The sequence below is a fragment of the Ursus arctos genome, unplaced genomic scaffold (genome assembly GCF_023065955.2).
Source record: "Ursus arctos isolate Adak ecotype North America unplaced genomic scaffold, UrsArc2.0 scaffold_11, whole genome shotgun sequence".
NCBI classification, from domain to species: Eukaryota; Metazoa; Chordata; class Mammalia; order Carnivora; family Ursidae; genus Ursus; species Ursus arctos.
The window spans coordinates 59,039,705-59,059,935 of NW_026622775.1; the positions used below are offsets into that span (position 1 = coordinate 59,039,705).

Here is a 20,231-nt window from a genome sequence, read left to right on the forward strand (position 1 = left end):
AATGGGCATGTCATTTGAAATTTGACGTGTTTTTTTGAGAATGAAAATAGAAAGATACATTTCTGCAAAGATTAATATTATTTTAGAATTCATAAGTGGGTTCACTTGACAGGTGGCTGATGAAATAAAATTCTACATTCCATTTTATATTAAGGCGAATTTGTTTTGTCATGTGTATTATAATTCGCATTAGAAAAGCTAGTAATCATTCTGCTGTTAACTCCACTTTTATTGTGGGAAGAATGGGCAGAAGTAACATCTTAGCCTTTATCCAGTGCCAGGAATGACTTGCAGTTGGAACAAACAAAAGGCTTAATTACAGCCTTTAAACAAAAGCGGGAATAGTACACGTGCAATTGCAATCTTATCCAGGACGAATTTTTTAGAGACAATACAGGTGAACTGGAATTTCAGCTTTCGGAAGAAGAAATCAGACTTAGTGTCTACCGTTCTATCACCTGATATCAGTAAAAATTTGGTTAGCATTGGAAGTCCGTGAAAGGATTTTCAACTCTCTTGAGGATGTTTTGTCGACTTCCCCCCAAATTGGTTTTCAGTGCCGATAAGAAAAAGAAGTACACATCAATTTAACTTGATGAAATAAAGACATCTGAGACTTGATTGTAGTTTACCAGAATGTTCACTTTTGTTCACGGCGGAAGCTGGGGGCAAAGGGCATTTAATAGAAAACACATAAAAAGAAACCTCTTCACGGAAGGCAAGTCGTAACCCACCAGCCACATAATCATGTCATTCGGTAAATGAGTCGGCCGGGAGACGAGGAAACAGCAATCCAAAGGGCGTTTCCAGGGCTGAGCGACAACGTGGCAGGGCAAGTCGGCTGAATTGTTGCGCTTGAAAGGGCTGACGGTACTGAGCAGTCTCCTGAGCGTAGCAAGATTTTCAGCTAACCCTTAATTGTTCAGTCATTATGACAACCACTGATGTGTCATCCCTGCTATCATTGCCGTAGGCTCTTCTCAGCACCTGTTTCGCATTTACGGTTGTATCCCAAAACTTAACACAAACGTACAATGAGACTGTTACTTCTGCCAAGTGCGCATGCACTTCGGTTGTAAAACATTTTTGAACACGCACACAACGCAGTGGGAATAATCTCCTGATGTTGTACGGCTGAGACCAGCTGGTTGAGCTCTGAAGGTCAAAAGTTAGGAAAACAAAAGAAAACAACAAAGAAAATCATGCAGTCAATCCATGAGCAATCACACAAAAATCTTGAAAAGAGAAGAAAGCGGCATGGATGATTTTTTGTTAGGGAAGAGGGTTTGCCTCGGTAGCCACTACGCACCCTTTGCACCTCCGCAAAAGCCTGCCCCCAACACTACTTATGTGGCCAAACCTGCGTCCAGCCCAACCTCGTGGCCCATGAAATGACTGGAACATGGCGGCTGAGAAGTCATGAAGAATGGGGCCCCTGGAAGCGGAAGTGAGCCACTTTCTTACCCGCGTCTGCTCACCTCATCCCACCCCTATATACCTGGCAGGCAGCTTGGAAAAAGCTTTTCATATTCTTGAGCTTTCTCTAAACATGCTGGTCCTTATCTGAATGTGTTTAAACTGAACTTATGCAGAAAATTTACACACATATTTTGATCCCTACTGATTGAAGTGGAGGTTTATGGGATCTAACCGTAGAGCCTCGGTTGTCAAAGGCAAAATACTCTTTGTTGGCAACACAGAGGCGCTCATTCCCATCACAGTATTATAAAGATATGTATCAGGATATAGCTGTGAGATCAACACACAATCGACTTTCAGTTCTCTTCTTCCGTCCATCCCTAGAGGGACACAAAATGCCTTCCCTCTGACCACTGGGCACCATAGGGCCACAGACCCGTGGGGTCTGGTATCAAAACCAACGAGAGGCTGGCTGGCCTCCTTCAACTCCGCGGAAGTTATTTTGTTTTAGAGCTGATGTTTCAATTCTTTCTTTAACAGGAAAGCACGGTGGATCAATAGGAGTTTTGAAAATCTATACCCAGAAAGATGTATCGAGTCTAGTCCATTTTAGCATTACTAGAGGGGAGTTTAGAAAGTATACCTTCCAACGTGAACAATCTGGAAAAGAAGGAAGTTAAAATAAACTGCTTAATAGAGGTATTACATTTAGGAGGCCTGCAGTGGTAATTCAGGATCTTTTTTTTTGTTTTAATTTGGGCCACAAAAAATAATATGGAATGATGTCAGTAGCTAAAATAGTGAATGCACAGGGACTGCACACATGAAGTTACAACACAGCTGATATCTGGAAGTAAATGAACTTGTGATCCTTAAAAAACAAAACAAAACAAAACTAAACCTTAAAATTCTCATAGAAGGAAACATTAGGCTGAGAGTTCCCCAAGATTTTTTTTTCTATTCTTCCTGTAGTAGATAAAAGGCAGTGTATATTTTACAGAAAGAGAAATCAACTCACAAAACACCAAGAGAATAAAAGAATTGTTAAAAATCACACAGCAAGGCCACGCTTGCTTTTTAGACTCCAAACACACGACTCTAACCCCATTACCGCACAGTTGTTTTAGAGGTGATTTTTACGTGACAGCATGTTTTCTTCCATTGCCAAAGAAAAGGAAATAAAAGATTCCACTAGATACATTGGAGCAGGTTTAGGCATTAGAGGGAAAAAAACATCTACTCTGTGTTGTAGTTGACTTAACGCCCTATGATCTCGCTTTCCGAAGCCACAAGCCACTAAAATATATTACTTAGCACCTTCTTGGAAAGCCAGGTGAAAGTCAGCAGACGGCTTCTTCCACAACAGTTTTGATAGGCACTTTTCTGATCTCTACCTCTGTGATGGATGAGGTATAATTTTTAACACAGAAATCGTATGGCCGACTGTGAGGATAGAAGAAAGAAACAGGTGTCGGTGATAGAAAGACACATCAGATCAAGTTAGACTTGAGGCGCTGTTTCCTTTTTTTTTTTTTTTAACTTGAAAGCCAAGAAAGGGGCTAACTCCCTACAGAGAGGGGATTTTGTTTTGCTTTTTTGTTTTTTTTGTTTTTTTTAAGATTTTATTTATTTATTTGACAGAGAGAGAGAACCAGCGAGAGAGGGAACACAAGCAGGGGGAGTGGGAGAGGAAGAAGCAGGCTCCCAGCCGGCAAGCCTGATGTGGGGCTCGATCCCAGAACGCCGGAATCACGCCCTGAGCCGAAGGCAGACGCTTAACGACCGAGCCACCCAGGTGTCCCAGAGAGGAGATTTTGAAGATGTAAATGCAAAGTTGGGGATTTCAAACTAAAACTGTCTTTCCATCATAGAAAAATGCATGAGTGTTATGGCTTTGGGAGAAGATTAAGGGAGAGAAGGGTCTCGGCAAAAGACCCGCGGAGGACACGAATTGTTGGGATAGGACGGTGCCAGGGTGGCAAATTCCTCTACTCTCTGTGACCAGCCTGGAAAGATATATAATTGTATCTGTGGACTTAAGTGACACTCTAAAGATTTATGACTTAAAGTGAATGTAAAATATGAGTCTAGCAATGTCTGCTTTTTTTGTAGCTACTGCAGGGTTTGATTTCCAAATGCATTTGATCCAGAGAAATGGAACTTTGTAATTTACCCGCTGGCATAATAGGTGATCCAACGTTCATTTAGTCCCTTTCCCCGTACTGCTAACAAAATGTGTTATGATTTAGTAAAATTACCTAGTACTTGGAGTGGGGGCTAGGGAGATTTAGAGGTGAGAGACGGTTATATTGCAAAATGATGTCTTCTAGGAAATAATCTTGCCTTAGGGTGATCTGAAATGAGCAACTGGTGAAGGCAGTTACATATTTGTTTTTTTCAGCTGAGTCCAGTAATACTTGACGACTGGCATTATCAGTACACACACAGAACTATATTGCATTTCCCTTGGCTTTGCTCTCATCTTATTTAATATTCCTTCATAACTTTTCACTTAAAACATAGCAAGGAGATGTAGAAAGAAAATCATATGGGTGCATAAATAATGCATGGGCACCTGAAGGCATAAAAATCATGCTAGATAAAACAAGTAGTAAGGAAGGTGAACAAGAAGTTAAATATAAATATTGTTTAAAAAAAAAACACACCAAAAAACCCAGTGGAAAGCTAACTGAAGGAGTCTGAAAACTAATATAAAATATCTCGCTCTCCATGAGGATATATGTAACCTTGCTCTCTGGCCCACATCATAGTAATTGAACTAATTCATCAGAGATTGTCTTAAACTTGAGTAACTTTAGTGTCCGTAAGATTATTAAGGTACTGAATTGTCAGCTCTATACAAAGAGATTTGTAACTCTATTTACACAGTGTTCTTCTTTACCTTCTAAGATAATATTCTGAACTCTGCCCATGCTTTCTTAGAAGGACTTGTCCATGCATTTACAAACTTCAATGACCCTCTGTCCCCAGACTTCAGAATAACAAAGGTTCTGGTACCGAATAAAAGATAGTGACTGCACTTTCTTTCTTTCTTTCCTTTTTTAAGTCATCTCTACACTCAACGTGGGGCTCGAACTCACAACCCCGAGATCAAGAGTCGTATGCTCTACCGACTGAGCCAGCCAGGTGCCTCTGACTATACTTTCTAGAGATAGTATATGTGTTTAAAACATAAAAGTTTCTTTGAAGGAGAAAAGAATTCAATAGCCCTAGATTTGATAATACTTTACAAAGCATTCAACCATTTTGTATACATTTCTATAGAGTGGTAGGGTTTGATAGTTTATTTTCCCATAAGTAATGAAGCATGTACAAATATAGAAAAATAATATACAGTAATCTAAAATCCCCTAAAATTTAATTGCCAGCCAAATTACCTTTTTATTTATTAGTGTTATACTTTCCTATATTTCCTTTTATTCTTTATACTGAGAGATTAATGATAATAATAATGGTTAAATTCATTTAAATTTTACTATATGTCAGACACTATGCTAAGTACTTTACAAGATTTATCCCATTCAATCCTAATAGCCCTCTGAGTTATCCCCAGTTTATAGATGAGGGAACCTAGACAAGAAACTTGCGAAACGTGATAAAGCTAATAAGTGATGGCGCTGGATTCCAGCAGTCTGAATCACGAATATGTATGCTCTTAAACACTCTGTTAGTTTCTGGGCTCACGAAAGAAGAAATGGCCAGGGTGCCTGGGTGGCTCAGTCGGTTAAGCGTTGGACTCTTGACTTCAACTCAGGTCATGATCTTAGGATCAGGAGATCAAGCCCCGTCTTGGGCTCCGTGCTCAGCAGGGAGTTTGCTTAAGATTATCTCTCTCCCTCTCCCTCTGCCCCTTCCCCTGCTTTCTCTCCTTCTCTCTCCCTTTAAAATAAATAAATAATTCATTTTAAAAAAGAAGACATGATCACTGGCCCTATTGTTTTGAAGCGAAATTAGGTATTTTGCATTTGTCTTGGATCCTTACTAATGGATCTGCTAAACAAAGAGGACTTTCAGTTTTGACCAGGCAGTTATCACAAGTATGGATATCAAGGGTTGTGAAATCCTAGTTACCTGTTCAATTACAGTGATCTCTACCATTATCTCCCAATCACACTACATCATTTTTTATTCAACAATCATTTTTTGATCACCTACTATGTGCCTGGCTTTTTAAAAATAGTAAGAAGAACAGGACAGGAAATAAATTATACAGATATTTTATCTAGGTAGACATCGTTCGGCAAATTTTATTGATATTTTTGTGCTCACCTTCATTTAACAAATGGTTAACAACTGCTATTAATGACAAAATTGTCTGGAATCCAGATCCACTGGACATTCCCTCTGCCTTCCATCACTCTTTCTTCCTTGTAAGGAGGGATACCTTTAGCCAAGGAAAACCATTTGCGAGTGGTTGAACAGTCGCATCCCTATTTAGAATTTCCTTCCTGGGGATGGTTCAGATTTGTCTCTTAATCACCTGCGGTTTGGGACAATGAAGAATCAAGCGGATAACATCTGCAGTTCCTAAATCATTTCAGACTCTTTGTGGGACTGGAGGTTCAATGGGGCACCGATCGTCCTAACCTAAAGAAAGTCAAGAGGAGGGCGAGATGGGACAAAGGCACAGAGAAGGGATGCTGTCTGGCCCTCCATGTTCTCTACGCCGGTCCGTGGCAAATAGTTTATTTTAATCCTCGTGTGCTCTCTCAAGGATAAAGATATTCTTCTTAGAGAACCCTTGATTTATTAGAGTAGTTACTATTCTAAAGCAAAAACTGGAAGTGTGTTTATGGAAAGAGATGGTGGGGAAATGACAAAGATATTATTCCCTCTAAAAAGGGGGTTAAAAAAAAAAGGAGAGGGGTGCCTGGATGGCTCAGTTCTTAAGCATCTGCCTTCTGCTCAGGTCATGACCTCAGGGTCCTGGGGTGGAGCCCTGCGTCAGGCTCCCTGCTCACTGGGGAGCCTGTTTCTCCCTCTGCCCCTGCCCCTGCCCCCTGTTCATGCTCTCTCTTGCTCTCTCTCTCTCGATCACTCTCTCTCAAATAAATAAATAAAATCTTTTAAAAAATAGGAGAAAATCTGAAAATGAATACAGTTCTTTTATTCATATCAACGAGATCACATGAAAAATTACTTAAACCATTCCTCAAAGTAGGACAATCTATGGATTTCAAGACGTCCTGTTAATCAATGTCCATTCACTTCTTTGGGAAGGCTTGCGGAAGGTAAAGATCCTCTTCGCTCTATTCAATCCTGCCAGTGGGGGAGGTTTCAGACTGTATTTTGATTTTTCAGAATGAATGTATTTTTGACCAGGCCTGAAAGCTCCCGAATAACAGGGCAGTCTTCTGAGAAAGGTACTTGTAAGCTCTTTGGAGAATTATTCTCTCTTGGATCAAGAGCCCAAATGAGCTCATCTGAGCTCTTGATCCATATGTAGTTAGCCTAAAATACAAATCCCTCCGTAGAAAGTTCACGTAAGAGGAACGATATTTGTAACAGAATCTTCTCATGCTTTTTACTTACCATAATATCATCCTCTTGAAGTTGGACGAAAGTAGAGGTCATCCAAGCAGGAGTCTCCTGCAAAATTATCTAAGAAGTAATCACTTGCTAAATACCATCTGAGGTGAGAAGTTCTACCTTCACGAGATTTCTTCCTTATTCTGAGGTAAAGCCTGTCTTTCTTCGTGATTCCTCTCATAGGTACTAGCTTGACCTCTTAGAGTTGAAATTTCTATTCTCTCTGCCACCTAAGGGTCCATGAACATTTGAAGACAGTTATGTACATGCAAGCTCCTTATGTCTTGCTGTTTGCAGAGAAAAGAACATGGGATTTGGGGTCCTAGATTCAAAACCTGGCTCTGACACTTACCACTTACAAGGACGTGAATACGACATTAAATGTCTCTAAGCCTCAATTTCCTTAACAGAAAGGAGAAGAAACAACACGCATCCCATGTGGCTAAGTGGGTTTAATAAACTAATGTACGCAGTGCCTTTTATTGGAGGTACTTAATGCATTGTGGAGAGTATAATTATTAATACTGTGGCATCAAGTCCTCTCCTTCCATCCCAGTTTTTCCGAGCAGAGCTGTGCGAACCGTGTATGACAAGCGTGCCAGAAGATTATCATTTCCTGTGGGTGCCATGGCCTTGGTGTGTAGGTCAGAGAAGCACCCTCTTTGTTTTTATGTTCTCTTCCGCGTATGGGGGTGATCTGTAACATTAAAAAAGTCTCTTTCCCTTGTCACGTAAATATTCTCTCATTATCAGTGTTTGAACAGCAACTTGGGTTAGAAATTAAAGATTCTCTAAGAAAATAGGTTAGTTCTTGACAGTGTCTTAGTCCCTCAGCCCTGAGGGTGGCCCAGCAAGGGTTTTCCCCTCACCTGTATTCTACAAATGTTATCATTTTCTGGGGTCACCATGGTATAAGAAGTTAGGGCAACACTGCAGTTGAGTTTACTAACGTTTCCTTGGTGTGAGATACTCGAATTTAACTCAATGTTATACTCCAGAAGGTTAAGAAGAGTAGGATGAATCATGGTCTTCGTTTGTCCTAGACATGATACAGGCTCCTCTGCTATCCAAAAGTAGGGTGTACCCCTGAAGCCTTTTATTATCTGAAATGATGGAAAGTGGAGAAGTAATTACCATTAATTTACATGGAAAAATTTTTTTTGAGCACCCCCAGATCCAAAACATAATCTTTCTTAAGCTTTTCTGATTCCTTAGGACACACACTGCCAGTGTATGCCCAAAATAAATCGAGATAAAACCCAGATGCTCACAGACACGGTCAAAGCTATTGTGGCTTGATGCTGCCGTGCGGAGTGTCGATCCCAGGGCAGGACTCGGCGGGGCCGGGGGCCACTCTCCCTGCTCGGGGTGCTCGCTGCCTCTGTAACAGCTCCCTGCAAAACAAATGGCCAGCGCCGTTTCCGCTTTCCGCCTTTTTTGTAAAAGCCAGATCCTCTTCGGATTTCTTTCAGTTAGTGAAAACAGGTCCGGTATTATTAATGTAGGTATTTCATTAAAAAAAATGTGGGTATTTCCTGAACTTTCAGAAAGTGGAGGATACTTTTACTTCTTTGCTTGACGTTTAAAACGGCATTTGGGTTTTGGGAGAGCCACTTCAGACTGTTAACTAACACTGACCTTGCAGTTCATGAAAACTGCTAGCAAAAATATAGATTCATTCATTCATTCATTCATTCATTCAAAAAATATTTATTTTAAGTCTATTTATTATGTGTACTATTCTAGATACTGGGGACAGAGCTTTGAACAAGATTATAAGGTTCCTTCCTTCATAAAATTAACATAATAAAAAACTTTCAAGGCAATGGTATCTACCATATGGTTTGAGTTTTAAAAATAAATAAGTGCTAGGGCACCTGGGTGGCTCAATGGGTTAAGCGTTGCCTTTAGCTCAGGTTAGGATCCCAGGATTCTGGGATCGAGCCCCGCCTTGGGCTCGCTGCTTGGCGGGGAGTCTGCTTCTCCCTCTGCACCTCACCCCACTCATACTCTCTCTCACTCTCTCTCTCTCAAATAAATAAATAAAATCTTTTTTTAAAAAGCAGAAAAACATTAAGCACGGTGGAAGCATCACTTTTGATGAGATTGTCAATATTGCCTGACAGATGTGACACCAATCTTTAGCCAGAGAACTCTCTGGAATTATTGAAGAGATCCTGGGGGCTGCCCAGTCTGTGGGCTGTAATGTTGATGGGCACCACCCTCATGACATCATAGATGACATCAACAGTGGTGCAGCGGAATGCCCAAGCAGTTAAGAACTACGAAGGAAAATATTTCAATAAAGGATCATTTGACAACCATAAATAAATAAATAGACCCCCAAATTGCTACCCTGGCTCATTTCTATCAGGAGGATAAATACCAGAGCCCAAAAGGTATGGGAATCAATTCCTTTCAAAAATAAACTCTTAATATTTTTTTCCTATTCATTTAATATAAATAAATGCAGAAGAACGCATGACAGCCTGCCTGACATGGCTACTTTTTTTCCTTCAATTGTGTCTCATAATACGCACCATCTATCCCCCTACTTCACCTGCCACCTCTTTGTTATTTTCCAACAAATTGAACACAATTTGGAATACCTTCTCCTAACAATTCCTACTGGTTCTTCAAACAGAATAAAGGCCAAAACCCTCTTTATTTCACTCTTGATAATGATGCTTTTGTATACTTTTGTATATGGTATCGTAGCAAGATTGGTTAGGTTGCGACACAGTGACAGACTCCAAAATCTTAGTGGCTGAAAGCATAAAGTTTACTTCTTGTTTCTGCTCTATTTCTATTGCCGGTTGGAAGTAGGACCCTGCCTTTGATAATCTCGCAGGCGTCCCAGCTGTCTGAGCAGCTGCCGTCTTAAATACGGTCAATCACAAAGCCAGAGGGAAAAACGGATGTGCTGAAGGAGACACTGCCTCTTTCACTTTCCCCAGCCGGAGAAATTACTTGCCACACCTAATCCTGAGCACACAGGGAAATACAACCCTACCACGTGTTGTGAAAGACAGACGGCCCGGAATATGCAAGCCACCGTAACGGTGATCACAGGAGTACTATTTACTGATTACATTCTTCCCTCCCAAAGTAATATTCCTTTCAGGTATTCAGAATCTTACTTTGACATTTATGCTAATATGATCAATTGGTACAATTTATAATAGTGCATTAAGTTTAGGAAGTCCTTGTATTATCTGTCAGGTGTCATCATAAATCTTGAATATATTCTCTAATTAGACATTTCACTTTTTTAGTGTCAAAGAAGTAAATCATTTTATACATTTAAACTAGAGTGATATTGATATAAAATACTTAGGCCTCTGAGAAGTATGAATGAGTCTGGAATGATGTGGGCTTTTCACCCTGGGGTTAGAATTTGCTCAACTGCCATAATGACATTAGTTAAGTACAACAAGTGATTATTAAGCAATCTGTGGATTTTTTCTACTATACTTTCATCCATAATCCATCTCAATTTTTTTTAGAAAAAAAAGCATGAGATTCTCATGATTCTTCAATAAATTAGGTTTTAGGAATTTACTGACTGAGGATGATTTGGGTCTGAATATGCCAGCAGCAGAATATTTTTGTGAACTCTCCCGCTCAGCGTCGCCTGTGGGACCACCGGAGTCCTTACAACTTGAACCACTGTCTGAAACTCAGTTGGTGAAGAAGTGTCTTGCTAATAATAGTCTATTCAGACTTGTCTTTCTTTTATAAAAATTCTTTTGCAAATAACACTGCATTTTCTTTATACTACTCACCTTCTAAAGAATCTGATTTTGATCTTCCTTCCATGGGTTTCCTGAAGGCTTTCTGGCTTATGCCTGCTTTGTTTGTGTTGATGCTCTGTTGCTTGTACCTTGGATGGAAGTGAATATTTTTCTCTTATTCTTTGTTTAATACAGAAGGCTGCTCTGTGCACTCTCCTCTGTTACTCGAACGAATTTCAAACAGTCTTTCAGAACTCCCACCTGGGGATGACAATGAAAGTAGTCAGTAATTGTTGATGAAAGCTTTGCAACTTCTGCATCATATAACAAAATTGAATCGTGAAGAACAAAAGCTGGTCCCTTATCCTTCCTGGGATTCTGAGAAGGCTTACGGAAACCTCAGGAAAAGTCTGAGTAGGTACTCTTCCATTTAGCAAATGCAATAGAAGACACAACCTGATAAAATTAATGAGATAACCTGACAAATTGAATCTTTAGATGACCAGAAAATATTATCTCTTACTGATAGCTTTGGTATTCTGTTTCTGAGATTATAGGGAATTCGGATATTCCACAATTTTGTTTGTTGGAGACAATTTACCCATAATTGTGTTCACTGCTGTCATAAAGTTTCCATAAATTATCCATTGTTCATTATGAAATTGTTACAATCTTTTGAAGGCTTGAGTTATAAATGCTTATTTGTTGGGAGCATAAATTGAATCTGATGGTGTGTTCAACTAATTTATTTATTTATTCCCTACTTTATCAGTTTCGATGTAACTTACAAAGATACTACGGTACAAAAAGAAAACAATAATTAAGAAAATAATTGAGAAAAATATGAATGAGGAAAATAAGGCTAGGACAGTCATAACAACTAAGAATCACACACACACACACACACACACACACACACACACACACACATGCAAATTGGTCTTGGAGCCCAATCCCTGACTCTGTATTAACAAATTTTGTACCCAAATTGCAAAAATAATGAAACGTATTAAATCACATCTCTCCCGCTAAAAATTCTTGTTACTAATAAAATATTTAAAAGTAAAAAGGAGAGAGAATAGTTCATGATGTAAATTTTCTAATCTTTTCTTTTATAATTTGCAGTTTTTTTGTTTTGATGAAGAAATTCTTCCAAGGTCATAAAGATAATTTTTACATTTGCTTTTAAAATTCTTAAAGTTCTGGATGCCTGGGTGGCTCAGTTGGTTAAGCATCTGCCTTCAGCTCAGGTCATGATCCCAGGGTCCTGGGATCGAGTCCTATGTCGGGCTCCATGGTCAGTGGGGAGGCTGCTTTTCCCTCTCCCTCAACCACTCCCCCTACTTATGCTCTTTCACTCGCTCTCCCTCTATCTCTCAAATAAATAAAAAATAAAATCTTTTAAAAAAATAAGTCTTAAAGTTCTGCCTTTCGTATGTAAGCCCTTGATTCATGTGGAATTTTTTTCCTTTTTTTTAGATTGTGAAGTAGGGATTCAATTTGCTTCTTTCTCTACATGGAAAAATCAATTGCCGCTAGTCATTCTCATTGAGGGAAAACAAGTAGGAAAATGAAATTACCACTGTGGCCAAGATTGAGACAAGTTAGTACCAATAGTTGAATTCCAACCTTAGTGGAGCATGGAGAACGCTCATGGCGTAATCCTGGCAAGTACACGAGCTGCTTGGAACTACCGCCTTGACTCATAACTTGGGATTTTAGCCTTTTCCAGTTCCCCTACACATGATAAATCTTCATTATGTAGGGCTTCACTAGTTCAGAAGTTGTTAGAATTCACATAGGTACTCTACTGAAGTTTGAGTTTCGACCAAGAAAATGTCACTATTCTGTATACTAAATGACAGAGATTGCAAACCATCTTAGAGATATAAAGGAGGAGGTGCACGAGAACAACTATCTTCAAATACCGCAAAAGAACTTGTTTGTCGAAATATTATGCTTAAATATATGTTAAAGTCAGTCCATCTCTTAGGAACTTCTGCTAAGCAATTATTATATTATTAGACATCGCTAGAAAGAAATGATAGTTTCAGACTAATTTGCAAGAGGTTTTCTCCCAGAGTCGAATACCATGTTTTTTAATAGAAACAAATACACTGCAATACCATTTAATGAGTTTAATAAAATGGAAAATAATGCTGTGGTTACACTTTAGTTCCCAAAGCTAATTGTTAATTTTTCTAAAGTCCTGTTGGGAACTGTTCTTAGCATGTTTTACCCAAAGGGATTACTTTTGTGGCAAACAATTAAGATGAAACAGAAGTGTCAAAACCCGTCAAAGCATCTAACTTACTAGTCATCGACCGGGTTGGTTTTATTGATTTTATTTATACACTATGTGTTTTAATTATCTGTTGCGCAACGACTTACCCCAAAACTTAGCAAAGCAGCTTAAAACAACAAACACTTACTATCTCACATGGTTTCTGAGAGTTGGGACTCTGGGAGTGGCAGAGTTGAGCAGTTCTGGGTCAGCGGTCACTTGAACTGCGGTCCTCTGAAGGCTCAATTGCAGAAAGATCCCCTTCCAAGCTCACTCACATGTTTGTTGGCAGCCCTCATTGACTTGCTGGCTGTCAGCTGGGGTTCTCGTTCCTAGTCACGAGGGCTTCTCCAAAGGCTGCTGGGAGCATCCTCTCCTACTACAGCCTCCTTCCCCAGAGCAAGTGATCCAAGAGGCCAGGGTGTGAACTGGGAGGTGGGGAACATTGGGAGCCTTTTTGGAGGCTTTGCTATAGCACTTTGGTTTTAAAATAGATCTGCAGAAAAGAAAAGGGAATAAAACAGAATATAGAGAACAAGAGATGTTCACTCAGGAGGCTCAGAAACATATATACATATATATGTTTTTGTATACATTTAGTATACGGAATAGTGACATTTATATATACTTGAATATGTGTCTGGGTCTTTGACTTCAATCCATTGATCTGTCTGTTGCAGTATCATCACCATTCCGGTTTTGATTACCATAGCGTTATAACATACTGCAATAGCTGGTAGGAAAAAAACCAGAAGGAAATATTAATTTTTAACAATAAAAATTACAATTTTTAAAAACTGGCTTTTATTTCTATGCTGAAATAATGGATTCTATCTTCCCCCCTCCCCTTGCAAATTCATTGATTTCAAAAAGGCGGTTATCAACAATATATGAAAAACAAAATAATTTGAGCAACTTGGAAAAGGAATGCAGGATAATGAAGCTACATAATCAAGGGGGAAATGTCGTGAGTGGAAGAAATGAACAACTGATTCCCCAAGGGCAAGTCAGCGGCTATCTATGTTTGCGGAAATGTGACACATAAATGCAGAACTTGGTTGAAGAAAAAAAAAAACCAGATGATACCAAAATACTCAACTATATTTGAACTTTAATCTATTGGTTTGGTAACTTTTTGTTTGTGTCTGGCACTCACATCACGTGGCTTTGCTATTGCTATATTCATTTCCACACAGCAATAGAGCATTAGTGGCAAACTATAAAGCGAGGATATTTGCTTTCTCATTCTCCTACGCACTACCTCCCTTTTACCAACTGTATTACACATCGTCTATTAACTGCTATGAGAAACAACCCCAAACCTCAGGGACCTCGTGCAATGTAGGTTCATTTCCTGCTCAAGTCACTATCCAGTGCAAGTGCAGTGGGAAGGAGAGGAGGAAATCTATACCACATACGCCCTCGGGGTACCTCTTCCATTCCCCCCAAACTCAGTCTTTCTTTGAATTCTGGGCATCTGATGCTCAAAAGACAAGACAGAACCTAGGAGACCTGTTCAAGACGAATTGTAGGCGCCAAGCTTGCACGTGGTGTACACAGTTTTCATTGGCCAGAACTCAGTCACATGATCCCGCTAAGAGCATCTGGGTAATGTGCTAAAGCTGTGTGCGCACGAAGGAAAGGGGATGGAGTTTGATGAATAGTGGTCTCTGTGTAGCGCCGCCATTAGTCTCCCTGCGGAACGTGAATATGTGCATGATGAAACTCCCCACGAAACTCTAGCATTCAGTCCTTCGATTTATACTTTTCTTGTATTTTATGCTTTGAAACACTTATTCTTCAACTTTATAGAAATAAAAAGGACTTTACTGAATCTTAGTTAAAATGACAGTAAGCTCTGAACTGGGTTATTGATGATAGGTTCCAAATGACGCAAAGGACTGGTTTGGAGCCGCTGTGTTGTGGGGTTGTGGTATTATTAAAATCACTGTGCTTAAACTCTGGGTGATCAGTAAATGCAAGTTTATGGAAACTCTAAATGGTAAAGTTCCTCTTTCACCTCATTAATCCTAAAGTATGAGAATGCATAACTAAAAGGATGTACAGTTTTTAAAAACGCCTACTTGTACACAGGTATGAATTTTTTTTTTTTTAAAGATTTTATTTATTTACTCGACAGAGATAGAGACAGCCAGCGAGAGAGGGAACACAAGCAGGGGGGAGTGGGAGAGGAAGAAGCAGGCTCACAGCAGAGGAGCCTGATGTGGGGCTCGATCCCAGAACACCGGGATCACGCCCTGAGCAAAGGCAGACGCTTAACTGCTGTGCCACCCAGGCGCCCCCAGGTATGAATTCTTATTCACAGCACCTTCTATCTGTGCAATCAACATTTTTAAAAGCCGGTGAAGTAAAACAATTTGCACTTTAAAAATTACATATGCAATACAATGAATTCAATAAACTGGCACTTGAGACTGAAGAAAAGAAAAAAGTAATGAAAAATTCTGATTTGTAATGCTGAGATTTCAAAAATAAAGCAGTAAATAAAATCTAAAGCTTCAACAGATTTGAACTATTTTTTCCCTTGATTGATTTGCTTCTGTTATTAAGCATTAAATGGCTTATGAAATCAGACATCATGTATTCATTTGCAACAAGTTATTTAATTGACCTATTTCTAGGCAAGAGACATAGTTCTAGTCACTTGGTACATTTCACAAGGGCAATTGGTGGCTGAAATATTATTTAATGCTGAATTAAGGAATTGCAGTAAGTTGTTTCCTCTTGATGACATCTGATTTAAGGTCTTCTCAATCCTTACCTATGTAACTGAAGATTTTCTTTAGATTGTATTGACAGACTTGGTTAACAACTTTGGTTAACAATAACCCTGATTTGTTGTACAATTCTATTTATCATATTTCACTTTTCCTCCTTTCTATGCTCCCAAATTGCTGTTCCCCAAAAAATTCGCTTAATTTTTTTTCCCTTTTCTTGTTATACATTATCCATAAGGAGCTTCATGGATAGCTATCCTCATTAGCATTTCTTTCTTTTCTTTCTTTCTTTCTCTTTCTTTCTTTCTTTCTTTCTTTCTTTCTTTCTTTCTTTCTTTCATAGTTTCTTTCTCTCTTTTGCACACACCTTCCTCCCTTCCTCCCCACTCTCTTCTTTCCTTCCTTCCTTCCTTTTTAAAATAAGGGATTAACTGAGGTCAATCATGGCAGTGAATCTCCTTGATAAATTCATGATGTGAGCCTTTATAGCATAACACTAAATAAAAGATGCCCAGAAAAAGAGCACTTCCACACAGTTCTAGTAGCAAAAAAAAGGGAAATTTGAAAATGTTTATAAAATGTAATCTTAAATTTTTTATTAGAGGTAGCAGTGAGAAGAATAGCTAAAAATGCTATGACCATTAATCATTTCATTCAGATTTTCCAGGCTATAAACTCCTTAAGAGCAGGACTTTGTATCTTCGGTATGGTATAGCCAGGCACTCAATATTTATTAAATGAATATGTCAATGAAATCACATATGAATGGTAAGGCATGATACCTTTGCATGTTTCAAATACAACCAAAAACCTGTTCATGTTGAGATATGAAAATTGGTGAATAGCATGGAAGAAGAAAGCTCTACAAATTCACTTAATACTATGAATAGGTTATTTAAGTCTTTTTAAAAAAGAAAGCAAACTGGACAGTCTTATAAAGTTGGGCTTCATCCATTGGTCGATTTTCTTTTGTCTGTGCTGATAGAAAACTGTCTCATCACACTGAAAATGTCTCTTTGTGACTAAAACAATTTCATTTGTAGAGTGCAATTTGCTACCTGTTCCTTCTCTGATTAACAAAAGATTAATTCCCCAAACAGGAAATGACTCATCATTTTTATAATTTTATTAGACATCCTATTCTATTTTGAAAATTTTAGAAGAAAACAGGAATGTGTTGGATTTCAACCATTTTATTTAAAATTGTGTCAATAGAAAAAAATCAGGAAAGGCATTCCTCTCATTTTTGCAGTGGTGAAGGAACAAATTAAAGAGGTGCAAAGTTGCCCATGTTACCTTAACTCCTTTTTAGTAGGAGTTATTATCGAACTATAATGTATTTGCTCCTCTGTCTATAGCTCTCACTAGTCTGTAACCTCCTCACGGGCCAGGAACAATGACCTCCGTTGGTATTCCCGGTATGATGCCTGCCATATTGTTTGCACTCGGCTCTTTCAACAGATAGTAATTTGGTAGCATAAAACTGAAATTTGTGGTTAATCTTTCTTAAAAACCGAAACCCCAAAATTCCCTTATCCTTCGATATAATCCCGAGATCAATTTGGTTGTTTATTAAAACATTAAGCCATCTGTGTAATGTCTGCTTGCAGACAGGCCATCTCATTTTGTTCTTCCTCTTTTCCCGTTGGATTACTGTCAACAAGCCCTCCCACAACCACAACTCTGAGAGTGTCACGTGTGAGCAGACACTCAACACAGACTCCCTTGCCCACTGAACCTTCAGTAGCACGCGGTACAACGTGTGTGTATGCCTTTGAATACAGCGGCTCAGCAGGGACATATAGTGATGAAATTGAAGGAGTGCATCCAAGTAGGAAAGCACTGGCTTCTCTTTCCTCCAGTCTACCCTTAGAAAATAAATATCTATGCATTCTTCACATCATCAGATAAGATGAGGCAGGGACTCTAAGCTGAAGTATATTCTGGGGTATCTAGCTAATGAAGCTAAGGTTCTCTGTGACTCTCGATCCACACTCACTGGCAATCTGTTTCCCTCCCTTTCCCGTTGCCTTCAGGATTACTTCTAGAATCCCTGGTTTGATTTAGCTATTGCCCATCCTGGAACACTCACACCAGCTGTGAAGACTTATTTTTCTCTGCCTCATCTCAGGCATTCTGCACATGCTCCGTCCCATACCACCTCCATGATGGGGTAACACCCATTTGTCCGTCAGCCTTCTCTTAAAACACCACGTCTTTCAGGAGGCCTTTTTGGATACACTAGGTTAGGGGGCATTAGGTGCCTCCATGGAATCAGGTACTGGATCTGAAGTATTTCTTATCATCATGCACATTATACAATTAATGTGTACCTTCCCTCTAGGCACATAAGCTTTGGGAAAGCAGGGGATTTTTTTCTATCGTGTCCACTGCTGTATCTCTAGCACCCATGTTCAGTTTACAACTACTTAATGAAATTGAACAATTGAATCATGTCTCCAACTTGAGATAGAAGTAAAGGGAACCCTGGACTGGAAGTTGTAGAAATGGATCAAATCCTTATTATGAGTACAACGTGCTCTCAGGGCTACTGTGACCCTCTTTCAACAAAGCAAGTAAAATAGTTTAATTTAGTTAGCATGCATCACAGTTTATGAAGCCAAGAGACTCTAGCACCTTGATAAACGGAGGAGAGGTACTTTGGTGCCATGCGGCTACAAAGACCAACAATCAAACAATAGTTTTTCCACGGAGCAGTGTGAGGATTGCCCTCAGTTATGCAGTTGGAACTGCTCAGCGTTAACAGTGGGTCTCAGCTCCGCCTCTCCAGGAAGCGCAGCTCAGGGCTTCCCCCAGCTTCCTGACCACAGCGGGCCAGGGGCTACATTTCTCTGTTGTGTCCCCGGGACTGCGTGTAAGATAGACTTGTTCCTGTTATTTCATTTATGAACTCTAGCCATTACTCCTCGGCATCAAAACAGCTGAAATGTACATTTGTGGGTCTCTATGATTCCCATCTAAAGTCTAATGAGATCACTCAAAACTGAGGCCAAATTTATCATTTGTTATTTATAATTTACATTCCAACTTCAAAAAAGATGAAGCAATTCAGAGTAACACGTGAAACAGGCTGTTTAAATCCTGCCGTAAGAACAGAAAATCTCAGATACTGTTAGAGGAGAGGGACAACGGTGCACCGGGACGTGGGATCACTGGAGCTCTCTATATAGAATAGGAGTTAGGGTCCAAGCATGTAACACGTGGGGTACATGGGACATTTACTGTGGCCCCTCAATCCAGAGTGTTTCATCCCTCTATGTTCTTGCTCTTTACCTTTTCTTATAGATGTATGAATATTTATTTATTTATTGTAAATAACAAGAGGGGGAAAAACAATTTATGGTTCCTCACTGTTAGGAAAAGCCAGAAGAACTAGCATTTCTTCTTAGGTGTCCTCCTTTCCAATTATTCATTTCTTGGCTCAATAATTAAAATACACCCAATGGTCAAATCACATGATGGAATGAGTTATATATAATAGAAACTCCGTCACATCTAATTCGTAATAATAACAAATAGCCCAGCTAGTGTGTTTATAGCCATCAGTATTCAGGAAAGTGCTTATTCCAGAAGTCTGTGCCTCACAATGAAAGCTAATGTTCATCAATCAGCTGTTGTTCTACAAAATCCTCCTAAGTCTTTGTAGATGGGGTTTTTGCTGAAGACTCTCATTTTCTTTTAAAAACACAGGAAAAGAAAATATTGTAGGTTTTTCACCTTAACCTACCTAATGTAACCTATAAAGTCATTCTGCTTGGCTATGCGTCTCAACTATTATTTTGCTGACTTTGCCCTGTCTTGACTTGCTCCCATCCCTTTCTTAACACTTGGCTTCAACCCCCCGCCCCCCCCCGCCCAAAACCAAGACTTAATAATGACCACAAACCCAGAAAAAACAGAGACCACACCCTTACTTTTGGACAACACATAAATCATCCCAAACAAGTCTCTATCCTAAGGATTTCCCCAGACACAGATTCTACAATTTTCTCTGTATTTTTTTATGTAAGTATCAAAACCCCCAGTTCGTCTTTTCTTTGTCATTCAAAAGGAAACCTCATATAAGGTGTAAAAATTAATGACCAGCTTTTGTGGCTCTTGTTATTACTTATCATCTCTGGGAATAGGATTATGATCTCAAGAAATAGTAGATATCTCTTTATTTTACTTATTTTGGCTAGGTGCAAACCAAAGAATCCTGGTCTTTAAAAAATATTCCATAGATTAGGTGCTTGGCTGGCTCAGTTGATAGCCAGTGACTCTCGATCTTGGGGTTGTGAATGTGAGCCCCAGGATGGGTGCAGCGATTATTTAAATAAATAAATACTTCTTAAAAATATTCCATATATTAACTAACTTATTCTGTTTTGTCATAGAAATATTCTATGCCGGGGCGCCTGGGTGGCTCAGTTGGTTAAGCGTCTGCTTTCAGCTCAGGTCATGATCCCAGGGTCCTGGGATGGAGTCCCACATGGGGCCCCCTGC

General features: G+C 39.3%; 1 long non-coding RNA gene across 1 annotated transcript in view; it reads right to left on the bottom strand.

Annotated features, from left to right (window-relative positions):
* Nucleotides 1-4,098: 4,098 nt before the first annotated feature.
* The window catches only part of LOC113269902 (uncharacterized), a 29,934-nt gene continuing 13,801 nt past the window's right edge, over nt 4,099-20,231 (bottom strand). The window contains exons 3-7 of the long non-coding RNA XR_003321628.4: nt 13,616-13,720; nt 13,136-13,483; nt 10,755-10,964; nt 8,241-8,363; nt 4,099-8,072 (exon numbers count right to left, since the gene is read on the bottom strand). This is a non-coding gene — a long non-coding RNA (uncharacterized LOC113269902). The remainder of the gene's footprint in view (nt 8,073-8,240; nt 8,364-10,754; nt 10,965-13,135; nt 13,484-13,615; nt 13,721-20,231) is intronic.